The sequence below is a fragment of the Stomoxys calcitrans genome, chromosome 5, assembly GCF_963082655.1.
Source record: "Stomoxys calcitrans chromosome 5, idStoCalc2.1, whole genome shotgun sequence".
In the NCBI taxonomy this organism is placed as follows: domain Eukaryota; kingdom Metazoa; phylum Arthropoda; class Insecta; order Diptera; family Muscidae; genus Stomoxys; species Stomoxys calcitrans.
The window spans coordinates 50,597,852-50,614,836 of NC_081556.1; the positions used below are offsets into that span (position 1 = coordinate 50,597,852).

At 39.2% G+C, this 16,985-nt stretch overlaps 1 protein-coding gene across 22 annotated transcripts in view; it reads right to left on the reverse strand.

The window, feature by feature from the left end:
* The window catches only part of LOC106095735 (cell adhesion molecule Dscam2), a 433,819-nt gene extending 417,115 nt beyond the window's left edge, over positions 1-16,704 (reverse strand). For all 22 annotated transcript variants that reach the window (XM_013263055.2, XM_059369670.1, XM_059369663.1 and 19 more), the window contains exons 1-2: positions 16,631-16,704; positions 16,150-16,352 (exon numbers count right to left, since the gene is read on the reverse strand). The gene's annotated coding sequence lies outside the window, so the exon portion shown is untranslated. The remainder of the gene's footprint in view (positions 1-16,149; positions 16,353-16,630) is intronic.
* Positions 16,705-16,985: the final 281 nt, after the last annotated feature.

Genomic DNA, 16,985 nt, shown 5'->3' on the forward strand with positions numbered 1-16,985 from the left:
AGCGTGCTTTCGACAGACAGACGGACGGGCAGACGGACGGACGGACATGGCTAGATCGACTTAAAATGACATAACGATCAAGAATATATATACTTTATGGGGTCTCAGATGCATATTTCGAGGTATTACAAACAGAATGACGAAATTAGTATACCCCCATCCTATGGTGGAGGGTATAATAAATAGTTTAGGTCAGCTTAGGTTGAAAAGAGGGTGCAGATATTAATCCGCCTCACGCCACTATGGATATACATTTAAGCCAGTAATCGGCTTGTTGTGCGCTCTTAAAACTATAAAGTAACATCTGAAAAGAAAATTTTAAGTTAGGAATTCCGTGATCACCCGGATCTCCGCTTGCAGGACCGTGTTATGGTCAGGCAGTCTAAAACAGATCTCAGTCCCTGGGTTCTCAATGTAAACCCCCAGACACACTCTGTCCTCTAGCTTTGATCCAACCGTGTAACATGATCTTCCAGATGGCAATACTAGGGTTCCGTGAATCCAAGACTGTGCAGACGGCAGCAGTGCCTCGCACTCGACCTCAAGGTTCATCTCAGGTATCCGATCGGAAACCTCTCCCCTTCCTTCCAGGTTTCCTATCGTCGCCTCGATTATACTGCGATGGTATGAGCTGCTCCCATCCTCAAACCATTATCCCATCGCCTTAAGTCTCATAGCCGAAGTGGCTGCCTCACACTTAATCTGTATGTCAATGGGTCGGATATCTAGAATAGTCTCCAGTGCCCTTGTGGGCGTGGTCCTCATCGCTCCGCCTATGCCAAGACAACATGTTCTCCTAACCTGTTGTATGGTCCTTATGTTGCACTTTTTCTCCATAGCAGTAATCCAAACTACTGAGGCGTAAGTAAGTATTGGTCTAATCTCGCTCCTGTAGACCCAGTGGACTATCCTCGGAGTCGGGCCCCATTTCGAGCCTACGGCCCCTCTACATAGTACTCAACATTGGTGAGCCTTCTCGGTACGCTCTTGAATGTGACACTTCCAATTCAGTTTCCTGTCCAATATCACACCTAAGTATTTGACCTTGTCAGATATCGAAATCGTCTTATTGATGAAACGTGGTGCGTTAAATTGGCCCACCTTCGTCTTCCTCGTGAACAGGCATATTTCAGTCTTCTCTGGGTTAACATTGAGACATCTTGGTCTAGCCCAGTCATATGCCATATGCAAGACCCTTTCGGCCCTTCTGCATAGCTCGTTTGGAGCTTTACCCCTTAGAAGTATTATAACATCGTCTGCGTAGGAGATAGGTTCAAATCCCTCCTCAGTCAGCATTCGTAATAGGTCATTAATGGTGGTCACCCATAGAAGTGGTAATAAAATGCCCCCTGTGGCGTGGCCTGTGCCACTTTCTCCCTTATATTTATGCCATGGGACATAAATCCGTAATAGGTCATTTATTAATTTAATCAAAATTTTTTGTATTGAATAGGAATAGTTTTTTTATTGATTTTAATTGAATCGGAACTTTGCCAATTACGATCGTGATTGAAATTTTTGTCATTTTCAATTAAACAATTAATTAATAATCATTTTGTTAATAGCATCTGAACTAGTTTTTCTATAACGATCGTGATTGAAATTTGAGATATTTTAAATTAAAAAAATTATTGTTTCAATCATTTTTTAATTGAATCTTGAACAATATTTTATATAAAAAAATTTAATCTTTTCCAATAAAAAATAACGGTCTAGACCATAACCTTTTATCATTTTATACCCTCCACCATAGGATGGTGGAGGGTATAAAAGATCTAGCCATGTTCGTCCTTCCGTCGGTCTGTCGAAATCACGATAGCGGTCGAACGCGTAGGCTAGCCGCTTGAAATTTTGGACAGATACTTAATATTGATGTAGGTCGTTGGGGATTGCAAATGGGCCATATCCGTTCAGATTTGCAAATAGCACCCATATAAACCGATCTCCCGATTTAACTTCTTGAGCCCTTACAAGCCGCAATTTTTATCCGATTTTGCTGAAATAACCTGATATAGCTACCTTATAAACCGACTTCCCGATTTGACTTCTTGAGCCCCTACAAGCCGCAATTTTCGTCTGATTTGGCTAAGGTTTTGCATGTAGGAATCTGATATGACTTCAAACAACTGTGCCTAGTACGACTCAAATCGATCTATAACGTGATATAGCTGCCATATAAACCGATCTTCGGATTTGACTTCTTGGGCCCTTACAAGCCGCGATTTTTGTCCGATTTGGCTGAAATTTTGCATGCGGTGTTTTGTTACGACTTCCAACAACTGTACCTAGTATGGTCCAAATCAATCTTTTTAACAGAATTCATGGTGGTGAGGACCCAAAATTCAGCCCGGCCAAACTTAGCACGCTTTTACTTGTTATACATAGAGCGTACGGATTCCGCAAAGCAACATCTCTTAGAAGATAAATTTTACGTGTGTCAAGACCTCAGAATTGTCGCAGCATTAGTAAGATGATAATCACCACTGCAATTTTTGCAGAATGTTCCCATTAGGTATCAAAACGAGTTATCAAAACAGTGCATGTATTTTCAGCCATACAGTATATCGCATGAAAATGTTGCTCCTAAATGTATGCTGTAGTTTTAAAGTATATGTTAGCCTTAACACATGCTCTTTAAAATTCATCGAAAAGGTTAAGCTAAAAAACTGTGCAAAAGAAATTCACCAAAAACAAATTTAAGCGAAATATAAACTCCAGTTTTTTTATTTATCATTTGTAACACAATAGAGGTTAATATCCTGAAGCAGGATAATAAAACGAGATCCAGCCAGTAGAAAACAAAAAAAACTTCAACTGAATCAGACAAAACAAGAAACGCAATAGCGAAAACTATCCAAACAAAAGAAAAACTTCGACAGCCAAAAGATGTAATAAAAGCAACAGCACACAAATGATTTAACACAAAATAAGAAGAAGACGTCTGCCTTTCACCAGCCATAATGATGTCGAGTCGTCGAGTCGCTCTCTCTCTCCCCTGTCCCTTGGGCGTATTGCCAATGCTGGGTATGTGAGGAGAGACCATGTCTAAAGGTATCGAAAAGGCAATTTAGAGTAAAACACCAATGGGGTGGGGGCACTTAAATCCTTAAAGGCAAACATATACCACGCCGGAAATTATGGTTCTTCATTTGAAACTACCCAAAATGTATAACAAACTGTGGCATGTCTTTTTTTTTTATTTCATTTTCATAGAGCGTGAATGAAAAAAAAGGCATTTCCCTTTAATTGTGCTACTCCATGTGAGTGATGTTGATGCTTTTCTTAGTTCTTCTTCTTTTTCTAGGAATTCAAGTACCATTTCTTTCATATTTTTATCGGAGAATTGCTTCCTCTTTGCAATATCATTGACACATCATCCTTCGTGCCTAGACAAGAGAAGGGAAGGCGGCGGAGAAAAAGATGTTGTTGATGAATGCTCACGTCGGACGGCGCAACGGCAAGACCAACTGTATATGATGGCTGCGGTGTTGAAAAGTGATTTAATTTTAAATGCCCATAAGGACAACAAGGACGACTCTACACAACTACACACCATGGCATAGCAGCATGCCTATAATATGAGCAATAGCAACAACAACAATTTCTCTACTCCACTTGATATTACATGGGAATTTTGACAGTTGCTACAATGTCGTTTGACAGTTCACTCCCAGCATAAGGCATGCGCACTAAATAATTGATACATCGAACACACATACACAAGCACACAGTACAGGACATCACTCACATGAGATGAGTGGTTTGGAAATAGAATTTATTAAATTCCTTCATAGAAGGCATATAAATCTTGGCAAAATTTAATTACGACTGGAAAAAAATACTTTGCTAAATGTTTTTCTATACTCTTCGAAACTTTTGTATTCTTACGCTGGCATTTCTTCGTTAACATTTTTTGTTGGCTTTTGTGAATTTAAGAGAAGATCGTTGACCCACCCATTGATGTTAAAGCGTAACATTTGTTTGTTCATCTTGAGATGAGCTACATCTTAGGGAGCTGTCATATGGGTTTGAATTATGCATTTGGCATAGTTGGTCTTATTCATGGCAAATATAAAGAATATTTTTTTAATTAAAACAAAAATATTTGCTATAGTGTAAGATTTTTTTTTGCTGAGAAATCAACAATATTTTCGGTACTTCCTTCCCTTGGACTAGCAAAATAACCTAGGTTAGGATAGGTTTAAGTGATACCACAGGAACAGACGAAGGAAGATGCCTTCTAGTTCCCACCGTTAAACCATCCAGATCGCTTTAAAAAGCCCAATAACTTGCAAATGTTCACATCCGCTAAATCAGACAGGTTCTCAAAGAAATTAGAACCTAAAATGGAACTCCTTCTGACTGCTAGAGCGGGACACACACACAGAAGGTGTTCTATAGTCTCTTCTTCTTCGATGTCCCTACAGCTTCTGCAAAAGTCGTTGCTGGCAACCTTCAGTCTGTCAGCATGTTTTCCGATTAGACAGAGAGCTGTCAAGACGGACACAAAGAGACGTCTGTTCTAGCCAAAGGCAGCAACGCGGTAGACCTCTTCAAGTTTAGATTAGGCCACATAGTTTTGGAATGCTCACAGCCCCCTCTTTGTGACCATCTATCATTCGTTGTCCTTCGGGCCTGGTACTGAAAACTTAGCTAACATGTCGCTAAAGGCATTCCCACAGATTCCAGTATCGCTGGAATATGTAGGGTAGTTCCTTATCTCGCAAGCTCGTCCGCTTTACAATTCCCTGGGATATTTCTGTGGCCTGGCACAGGTACAGATAAATTTTGAACTGTTCAGCCATCTCGTTGGGAGAGGGCAGTTTTGTGTTCAGAAATACGTTCTCCAGGGATTTAATGGCTGTCTGAGAAGATATTTATGACAATCGTCGTAATGACATTACATCTTGGCCATTCCACTACATTCTTAATTGCAAGGATCCCCGCTTGATACACCCTGGAGTGGTTGAGTAACCTTTTCGATATGACCAGATCTAGATCTTTAGAGTACACCCCAAGCCCACCTGGTCTTTTAGTTTGGAACCATCCGTATAGAAGTCTATGTAACTTCTGTTACCAGGGATACCGTAGTTCCAATCGGTTCTATCAGGAATACAGTACTTTTTATCAAAAAACGGCTCAGGTAGGGTGTAATCCACACTGCCTAGAACATCGGATATTATATCAAGAATAACACAGTGTCCGTAGCCGCCACATGACCAATGACCTCACAGCAATGGTCGCTGCAATTTGTCTAGTCACAATGTCCAGAGGCATAAGATGTAGCATTAAATTCAGTGCATCAGATGGTATCGTCCTTAGTGCGGCTGTGATGCACAAACAAGCCATCTTTTGGATCCGGTTAAGTATTGAGTAGTAGGTGGACTTTTGAAGCGCCGTCCACCAGACCAAAACACCATATAGCATTGTAGATCTGACAACTGCAGTATATACCCAATGCATGACACGCGGTCTAAGCCCCCAACTTTTGCCAATGGCTCTCTTGCAGGTGTAGAGGGCAAGAGTTGCCTTTCTTGCCCTTTCCAAAATATTGGGTTTGAAGTTTAATTTCCTGTCGAGCAAAACACCCAGGTATTTTGCGCTTTCTGTAAATGGAACATTCCCTTCTCCCAAGGCGAAAGGTGTTACTGTAGGCAACTTGTATCTCCTGCTGAAAATAACTACTTCTATATTGCACGGTTTTGTACCTAGACCACTTTCGGTAGCCCAGTTCGCTGTTGCACGTAGAGCTTCCCCTAACCGTAATTGACACGTCATCAGCATACGCGACCACTTTTACAACATTTTCTTCCAGAGACAACAATATTTTATTAATGGCTAGAGGAGACAGAACACCTTCTTGAGTAATTCTTCTGCTGACCCATTTTTTGGATGGATGTCTCAATGCATATTTTAGTAAGTTATTAATAAAATTTTTTACGGTAGAGTTGATGCCTAGAAACTCCAATTCCTTTATGATTGACGTCGGTTGAAAGCACCTTCAATGTCAAGAAATGCTACAATTGTATATTCCTTGGCAGCGAGAGAAACCTCTATGTAGCCGACTAGGTCGTGAAGGGCTGTTTCAGTGGATTTGCCTTTATTAGATGCATGCTTCTGCCGCGACGGGCGATCTCCAGGGATCTTTGCCCTTAGATAGGTTTCTATCAACCTCTCAAAAGTCTCAGCATAAAGGATGACAGACTAATAGGACGAAAATGTTTCGCCTTCGTGTGGAATGATATGGGGTAGGGGGGTATCTTCATTTAGTTATTCCGTTTGTAGTACATCGAAATATCCATTTCCGACCTACAAAATATATATATATATATTTCTGGTCGTCGTATAATTCGAAGTCGATTTAGCGATGTCCGTTTGTCTATCCGTCCCCTGTTATCATGGTCTATATCCAGATATAGCTGCCATATAGAGCAATCTGCCGACTAAGGATCTTGAGCCCATAAAAGCTGCATTTATAACCCGATTTCGCTGAAACTTGAAACAGGGAGTTGTTTTAAGCCTTCCGTCATCGCACCTAAATATGGTCCAGATCGAGCAATATAACTTAGCGGATATAGGATATAGACCGATCTGCCGATTTAAGATCTTAAGTCCATAAAAGCTGTCAATATTATTCGATTTCGCTGAAATTTCAAATAGTGAACGCTTAAATACAAATTTTTTAAATCGATTAAGTAACCACTAACTACCTCACAACTTAATAACGTCTTCATCCAATCAAGGACTGGCATATGGATTGGAGGCATCTGCGCCCTAGAAGTAGCTATCAAATAAGTTCACTTCAACTCTATCATATTTTCGTTGAAATATTCAATTGATGCCAGTCACATGTTCTGGGCTGCTAGACTCCAAAATGAAAATGATGATGAGAAGACGACGACGACGACGAAGCCAACAAAAAAGAGGAAACATCACACGTATATGAATCATGCACTGCACATTAAGTTCACTGAGTTTTGTTGTTTCAAACAAACGCATGAACTGAGACCCTCTCTTCCATATCCTCATCTGCTGTGGAAATAAGTACTAAGTGTAGTGTAGCTACTTACTTAGAGAAGGGTGGGGAAGAAGTGATGTGATGTACGTATATGAGAATGACTCTCGCACACTTTGAGCGCAAAAACAAAAACGTTGACGACGGGACTAAAACAGCAACAACAGGAAACATAGAGAAAAATTGGGAGTACATGTAACGAAAAATCACCCATGTACACACCCTTTTGCACAAGGGTGGTGGCGGTGGTGGTGGAACATTACACACATTTACACACACCAATGAATAAACGGCAAAAACTTAGCAAACACACTGCCCTACGAACACACATGTTTCCGTGCTGTCTAACAGATGACAAGGGTTGCCATTAGCAGAGTTTCTACTGTGCACCTTATTGAAGTTTCTTAGAACTCAATTTAAAATAAATATTTATGGCCTTATTCACAAAACTTGAAGGCCACCGTGGCGCAGGGTTAGCATGTCCGCCTTTGACACCGAACGGCTGAGTTCAAATTCCAGCGTAAATATCAGAAAACTTTTCAACAGTGGTTATCCCCTTACTAATACTGGCTACATTTGTGAGGTATCTTGCCATGCTAAAACTTCTATCCATCATTTCACCATAGGAAGTGGGGTATACTAATTTCGTCATTCTCCTCGAAATATTCGTCTATGTATAAATATTATTGGAGGCCACCGTAGCGCAAAGGTTGGCATGTCCGCCTATGACGCTGAACGCCTGGGTTCGAATCCTGGCGAAACCATCAGAAAAACATTTCAGCGGTGGTTTTCTCCTCCAAATGCTGGCAACATTTGTGAGGTACTATGCCATGTAAAACTTCTCTCCAAAGAGGTGTCGCTTTGCGGCACGCCGTTCGGACTCGGCTATAAAAAGGAGGCCCCTTATCATTGAGCTTAAACTTGAAGCGCACTGCACTCATTGATATGTGAGAAGTTTGCCCCTATTCCTTAGTGGAATGTTCATGGGCAAAATTTGCAATATCTTCTCTACCAAGGGATCTGGAGCGGGTATCGTTTTTCCGCTCCGCTTCGTCATTCCATTTTCGGTCCGCTCCACGCTCCTCTGCCGCTTCTTTACATTTAAATTGAGTATTTTTATACCCTCGACCATAGGATGGAGGTATACTAATTTAGTCATTCTGTTTGTAAATCCTCGAAATATTCGTATAAGTATATATATTATTGGAGGCCACCGTAGCGCAGAGGTTAGCATGTCCGCCTATGACGCTGAACGCCTGGGTTCGAATCCTGGCGAAACCATCAGAAAAAAATTTTCAGCAATTGTTTTCCCCTCCAAATGCTAGCAACATTTGTGAGGTACTATGCCATGTAAAACTTCTCTCCAGAAAGGTGTCGCACTGCGGCGTTATGACATTTTATGCCGATCTAGCCATGTCTGTCCGTCCATTGTTTTGATTTCTGATCTGATATAGCTGTCATATAAACCGATCTGGGGTCTTGACTTCTTAATCCTCTAAGGGCGCAATTATAATCCGATTTGACTGAAATCTTGCATGACGTATTTCGTTATGACTTTCAACAACTGTGCCAAATATGGTTAAAATCGGTCAATAACCTGACATAGCTCTCATATAAGCCGATCTGGGATCTTAAATTCTTGAGCCTATAGAAGGCGCAATTATTATCCGATTTGACTGATTTCGTACAACGGCTTCTTCCATAACCTTCAACATGGTCTAAATCGGTCTACAGCCTGATACAGCTCGCCTATAAACCGACCTCTCTGTATTACTTCTTGAGCCCCTAAAGGGCACAATTCTTATTCCAATTGGCTGAAATTTTACACAATGAATTCTAAAGGGTGATTTTTTTGAGGTTAGGATTTTCATGCATTAGTATTTGACAGATCACGTGGAATTTCAGACATGGTGTCAAAGAGAAAGATGCTCAGTATGCTTTGACATTTCATCATGAATAGACTTACTAACGAGCAACGCTTGCAAATCATTGAATTTTATTACCAAAATCAGTGTTCGGTTCGAAATGTGTTCAAATTTTGACAAATTTTGTTCAGCGATGAGGCTCATTTCTGGTTGAATGGCTACGTAAATAAGCAAAATTGCCGCATTTGGAGTGAAGAGCAACCAGAAGCCGTTCAAGAACTGCCCATGCATCCCGAAAAATGCACTGTTTGGTGTGGTTTGTACGCTGGTGGAATCATTGGACCGTATTTTTTCAAAGATGCTGTTGGACGCAACGTTACGGTGAATGAACACATTTCGAACCGAACACTGATTTTGGTAATAAAATTCAATGATTTGCAAGCGTTGCTCGTTAGTAAGTCTATTCATGATGAAATGTCAAAGCATACTGAGCATCTTTCTCTTTGACACCATGTCTGAAATCCCACGTGATCTGTCAAATACTAATGCATGAAAATCCTAACCTCAAAAAAATCACCCTTTACTATGGTCACCAACATTTAATTTAATTATGGTCCGAATCGGACCGTTATCTTTTGTTGGCCGGAAAAGTGATACCGACAAAAGAACTCAACACATGCGACCCATGTTGCAGTGTATAAGAGATTCGGCCCGGGCGAACTTAGCACGCTTTTACTTGTTTGTTCAATTTTCATCATATGCACATCTTCATAGGGCAAGTCATATACTAATTTTGTCATTACATTTACAAAATCAAGCAATTTTCAATTCCGATATTCTTGATCGCCATCTATATCATCTACCCTTATAAAACGCCCATATAAACCAAATCGAACAGTTAGTACATTCAGTAGCTCGGAAGAGTGCGGGTGATAAACTCGAAAAGTGTACATTTTTTAAGTTTCGGTACAAAAATGCTAGTATGTGCTATGACAAGCATTTCTTACACACATAAATTGCTTGATAACATTTACGCAATAAAGAAATATCCATCACAAAGTAGTTATTTAAATGTGCGAAAACAACAACAACCATATTATGTTTAATTAATAGCACAACGAATACCGCAGATTATAATACAAAATCATAATGAAGTTGTGCAAAAATGGAAGGTTTTTAATATAATTGTGTATCACAACATCGAAATAAATCTCAATTTATACTTCAAAAGAGTTTGAATTACCAACGGAGATCTGCTTATAATTCGCAAAAATTTGAGTTTTGTTACAACTTTAAATTGAACTTGTCATCCTTTTCAATATACACAATTCATTTTAAACGTTTGACGTTAAACTATTTTATAAATAAAGAAAAACTAGTTGAAACCCCGAATTACATGTTCTATATATCAAGAATGAAAGGCACGAGTAAATAAACTATCCTTTTCATCTATTTGGCTTTTTAACAGCCGGTCATGCGTATCAATTTCTGTTTCATTGTCTTTCAAGTCGCGCTCAATGACCACGCAAATGCAACACCAAACGAAAAGATTGTTAAATGAGTCTTGAGGAAAAGAAATTGTCAGTTCCTCAAACAAGGCAGGACACATATCACCCCACTGGTACGTTTCGATAATTGGGTTTCCTTATCTCATCGGCACCATCGTGAACTATGTCCGCCTGACCGGCCTACAGTTCACAGCCTGCTGTTTGTAGTACTTACAGTTGAGATCATACGCAGAAATCCTATGTGAAATCTCAACTACTACTACCAGACTGTTCGCTGTAAGCTTTTTCACTGAGCAATATCTCTTCAAACAAACTCCAACTCCTCTCTATGGTCGTTACATTGATTTTATTCCTCTGTCAACGTGGCAAGCTCTGCCTGCCGACGTGAACATGACCACCACTCATGTGATGGATTTTGTTTTGGAGACGAGCTTTTCGTCTTCCACAAAAAACTTTATATTTGTCACAAATTCTTGCAAGAATTTATCGCCAAAAACATGTTCTTTTATCGTAAACAAAGTCCGTTTTTCAGAAAAAAAGTTTACTTGGCGAAAATGTCCTTTATGTCAAACGAATTATTTTTTTGTGTGCATCTTTAGGCGATAATCGAATAACCGTTCAAAATTATTCGATTATTTGTTTTTTGAAAATGTATAATTTTCATTTGTTCGATTGTTTTAAAGATCACGAATAATCCAATAACGATTAATCGAGTATACACTCTAATACCTTTCACGAGGATGTGGTAACGGAAATGGTCTACAGTAATCGAGTTGATACCGATCTTTTAGCACGTTCCGGGAGATGGAGCCGCCTCAATTTATTTTGAGCTAGGATTGATACCAAGGTGCCAGATGTGTGCCCCGCTGGTATCCAAGAACCACACGGCGCCAGTTCATCTGTCTAGCCAATACTATTCGACACCCTATCAGATCAACGTAAGCGAGGATATTTAACATAACAAAGCATGCAAATAATAGTTGAAGACACAACAACAACATTAGGTTTTGGACCAATAAAATGCTCATTTAAGCGAAATCGGGTTAATTTCGCATAAAAGCTGAATTCGCTACCCAATTATGGCTTGTACTATGTTCGTGGTTCACAGTTGAAAACACATCTTATTCCCGATTAAATTTGTTGAAACATTACCAAAATCTTATTTATATTCCATTGCAGGATATTGGCTGGATATAGACCATAGAGCAAAGAACTTTCAAAAGTAAGGCAAAATGTGTGATGTTGCTTAAAGGCATTTGACCGGCTTTCTGTATCGCTATTTCTGATTCGCCAGAATCTTCATCAGCAGAAGTTTGCCAAATGGATCATAGAGCTTTACATTCCAACCCAACTAGAGTACGTCGCAAAGGGAAGTACGATTCTATTTGTTTTCCACTGTGCTAGTGAATCAAGTCGTCTTAAAGATTCCTGTTCAAATTCAGATGTGTGCTTTGCAACGTACTCTAGTTGGGTTGGTGTGTAAAGCACGATGATCCATTTGACAAATTTCTGCTGATGAAGATTCTGCCGATTCTGAAGATTCTGCTTTCAAGCAACATCACACGATTTTCATGAAATTTTCACTGATAATGATCCCGTGGTAAAAAAAAGGGGTCTACATTTTTTAATATCTGAAGGGGGGACGGATCCTCCCCCTTACCCTAATTTTCAGAAACGCCATGTCTCGGTGATGGATGGTGCGATTTAAGCGTAATTTTGTGTGCTCTCTTATAGTAACCTAAAAATAAAAATTTAGTATCCAAATTTCGGATGGGGTACTTAGGGGGCCGCCTCAACACCAAAACCTACCAAATATATATATAGACCAATAACGACAATATAGGACTCAAATGAAAGATGTTAAGGATAAGAAAACGTATCTGATTTCCGATTGTCGGACCAAAGGTTAGGGGGACCACCCGAACCCCTAAAACACCCCTAAATCGGACATATTTACTGACCACGGCAAAATGGGACTCAAATTAAAAGTATTTTCGAGTAGAATACGAATCTAATATCCAAATGTGCGACCAAGTTTCTAGAGGACCACCCCTTCCCCAAACAGGTCTTATTTACTGTCCATGGCAATATGGGGCTTAAATAAAATGTATTTGAGTGTAGAATACAAATCTGATATCCAAATGCGGCTCCCCAAACACTTGGTGTCGTGTTTGGGGGGCCGCCCGTCCCAAAAAACACCCCCCAAAGAGAAAAAATTTACGACCATAGCAATATGGGGCTCAAATGAAAGGTCTTTGGGAGTAAAGCACGACTCTGATATCAAAATTCGGGAAAAAGCATCTATGTGGCCACCCCACCCTCATAATACCACCCATATAGGAAGTACTTGCTGGCCATTGCAATAAGGGGCTCAAATCAGAGGTATTTTAGAGAAGAACACGAATCCATCCACCAAAAAAAAACAGCCCCCCAAACCGGTCATGTTCACCGACTATGCAAATATGGGGCTCAAGTGAAATGTACTTGGGAGTAGACAACGAATCTGATATGAACATTCGGGACCAACTGTCTAGGGGTCGTCCCACCACTATAACAACACCCAAATAGGACGTATTTGATCAACATGACAATTTGGTGGATCTCGATATTCATAGGTTTTAGGGCCCATACCCCAAACCGGACATATTTGCTGACTTTTGCAATAAGGGGTTTTAATGAATGGTATTTAAGATTAGAAAACGAATGGGATAACCAATTTTGAAGCCAATGGCAATATGGGGTTTAAATAGATGATATTTGAGAGTAGAGCATGATGCTGATATATTTTCAGGGCTAAGTGTTTGGGGGACCACCCCACTTCCCAAAACACCCCTAAATCGAGCATATTTACCAACCACGCCAATGTGGGGCTTAAATAAAAGGTATTGGGGAGAAGAATACAAAAGTGATAACTACTTTCAGGACCACTTTTCTGGGGGTCTACCCCTTCCCCAAAACACCCTACAAACAGCAATTATTTACTGACCAACACAATATGGAACTCAAATAAAGGTATTTGGGAGTAGAATACGAATCTGATATCCAAATGTGGTACCATACATTTGGGGCATCGCCCCTTTCCCAAAACACCCCCCAAAGAGTAAAAATTTTGGGGCCAAGTGTTTGAGGACGCCTCATCCCATAAACTCCCCTAAAACCAATAGCAATATGGGGTTTAAAAAATTTATTTTTCAGGACCAAGTGTCTATGGGACCACCTTACCCCCGACAACACCACTAAATCGGACATCATGACAATATCGGGCACAAAAAAGTCTTTTAAGAATGGAGTACATTTAACATGCAAACTTAAATGAACCTAAACTCTCCGAGCGATTTCATAGACCAATAAGGATCATATGGAATTCAGATAGTTATTTATATTGTTATACTGTAAGTCAAGCGATATACATATACTACTTTCGTAGCATAGTATTTCACTAGAAGCTCTTTAATTGTCGAAAATAAATATTCAAAGAGTATGGTTTGTTCCATATAAAGTAAAAGAAGGCGCAGCAGAGCGGGCTCGTTTCAGCTAGTTATCTAAAAACACTAATCACTATAAAATTTCGGGAAAATCTAATAAGTACCAGCCTTCAGCTGGAAAAATGTTACCGCACGACCATATTTAATAGGTTTTTAATTCGTTTATATTGGGCAGACTCTTTTAAGCAGGGTATTCTGTTCAGCTTTTCATGTGGAATGCTGTCAAACTCCATATAAAAAACGTCGGTGAGACGTTGGAGAAAATAGACGAAAAAGTGTAAAAAGCTCGTAGTGAGGAAAATTGCAAAAAAAAAAAATTTGTAACAATGCTTGAAACAAATGGTTCGCTTTTTCATTTCTCAAGTTTTTCGCCTGTTAGGGAGAAGATCATTAAAATTTACAATTTTTGTTTGTAAATGATCGGAGATGCAAATGGAAAAGGAAAGCCAAAGATAGCAACGCACACCAACCACTATGGGACGCGTTTCGTCTTTGGTTAGAAGACTTTTCAACCATATTAGGTGTGATGGCTTCAAGGGCCGTGCGTTGGTATGTTGTATTTGAATCGCATTAATAATAGCGAAAACACATCTATGATACAATTACCACATTAACCACGCTCGACAACCCTGTCTATTAGCTGTAATTTTTCCTAATGCATGTATTTTTACACTTCTTCCATACTACACATGATTTCGTTCATGTGTTGGAAGTTGTATTGATGGCTTCGAAAGCTTTTTTTTGTTATTTTATTTATTTGCCAAAAGAAATATGAAACAATAAGAGCAGATAAAAAAACGTCTTTCGGTATGAAGATAAAAAACAATTCAATATTTCAGAGACTATTCCGAAAGTAGAATAGAATACCAATCCGGGTTTTTTCTCCCAAATTGTGCTTTTTTTGGTTTTGTTTTATCGACATGCTGTTTTTATTGTCACTTTTTTTCTTGAATAAAACTTTCCAAGACCGATTTGGACCGTACACGGCTCTGTTGTTGGGAGCCATAACAGAATACAATGTTCAAAATTTCAGCCAAATCGGATGAAAATTGAGGCTTCTAGGGGCTCAAGAAGTCAAATCGGGAAATCGGTTTATATAGGAGCTATACCCAAATCTGAACCGATATGATCCATTTGCAATCCCCAACAACCTAAATCAGTATAAATTATCTGTGCAAAATTTTAAGTGGCTAGCTCTACCCATTCTACCACTATCGTGATTTCGACAGACGAACGGACATGGCTAGTTCGAATCAGAATTTCGAGACGATGAAAAATAAATATACTTTAGGGGGTCCTTGATCAATATTTCGAGGTGTTACAAACGGTATGACCATTATATGGTGGTGGGTATAAAAAACTAATAAACTTAAACCCACATAACGTTTATCCGATTCATTTTATTTAGAATGCGAAACATCAAATTTCTTTACTAAAATTTCCCTCACAACAATTGAGGAATACATGGCAACCCCTTTTCAACTAACACCAACAAACAACAGTCGCAAACAAATTTCTGTAGGATGAGAAGTTGGCACAAAATAATTTACTGAGCAAGAGAGGAAAAATGAAGAAAAATCAATAAATACCGAGATAAATGGAGATGGTTCTCAACAGAACTAGATTCTGAAACGCTTTCCATAAAATCTACAATTAAATTTGAAGTATTAAGCGATGATATTGCAAAATTTTCATAGAAATTGTTGGCATGTATATGTAGTAACGGCTTGTGCCCACATACACACGCACACGCATTCACTGGCAGGATATCATAAGACACGGTATACGGAAAAACAGCAACAACACACCGACGAACAAGGAACTACATTGGAAAAACACCACCCTAAAATATTGCAAAGTAAAGAAAAGTTTCTCTGTGTTGGTGGTAGGGTTATTATTTTTCATTGCTTCTTCTTCTTCTTATTTTTCTACTGCTCTCATCATAAAAGGTCCTTTCAACAATGATGAACCACTGTCTGCTGCTTACCGTTTTTCTCATGAAAAAAAAATCGGCACATGATTTATTCAACATAAAATTTCAATTAAACTTTCTTTATCCTTTGTGACGGCGTATGGCAAGCACTTTTTTTCTAATTTTTTTAACTTATTTTTTTAATATAGCTGGCAACCTTTATAAATAAATTGCAATGCGTTAAACTGCCACTAATCCTGGGGGTGGCTTGTTTAGACGTTTGCAATTTTATATCTTTCTTTTTTCTCTTTTTTTGTTGAAATTTAAGCACTTTTACACAAAATTTAAAACAATTTTTTTTCACCTTTTGCTTCTTCAACTTCTCTCACTACTCTTCGTCGACAACTGAAGACTGCTTTGGCTGGCTAGGCAGCCTTAATTTTAAATTCACTGATTTTTCAAGATTATGATTTTGATTTCATTCAAGCACCCACGTTTACCGACCGGTTTCATGAATTTATGATTCGATGATGATAGACTTTGCTAAACGCTGCAAACGTACCGCTGCTGTAAATGTAAATGTCAGTAATAAATAAATGCAAAAAGAATAAAACCAATGGTCGGCCGCATGTGGATTTGTTGTAATTTTGTCTTGTTTTAATGTAAAGTGTTGTTGCGTACAAGTATTGTATATATGTATTGTTGTAAGTTCTGCTTTGTACGTGTGCGTCAGTGTATGGGTACGTTTGTTGCCCACTCTCTTTTGTTGTTGGCAAGGGAGCTCACAAAAGAACCAGTGAATAAGAGAGGGGGTAAAACAAGGAAAACGAACAACGCGAATCTACCTCACGAAAAAAGCAATCGTATCGCCACGACGTCTAAACGATGACTGTTGTGTGCTGCCAGAGCCAGCAATGACTGGACCCATTATTTCCCTTGTGGTAGTTAGTCTGCTTTAGGTAGGGGAAATGTGGGATATTTTAGGCATTGTTATGGAGTTTATTTTGATTCCTGGTATTTATCAAATACGCTCTTTGGTATTTATTGCCGGTTTTGTTATGATTTGCGTGGTAACTGGCAGAGGGGTTATTATTTGCCTTCAGTTTGCACCTGTTGATTTGTGTACCTACTACCCAAGCAGTGGCCAGATTAAGAATGATGATAATTAAATGAACAAAAATGGAAATATATTGAAGTAAT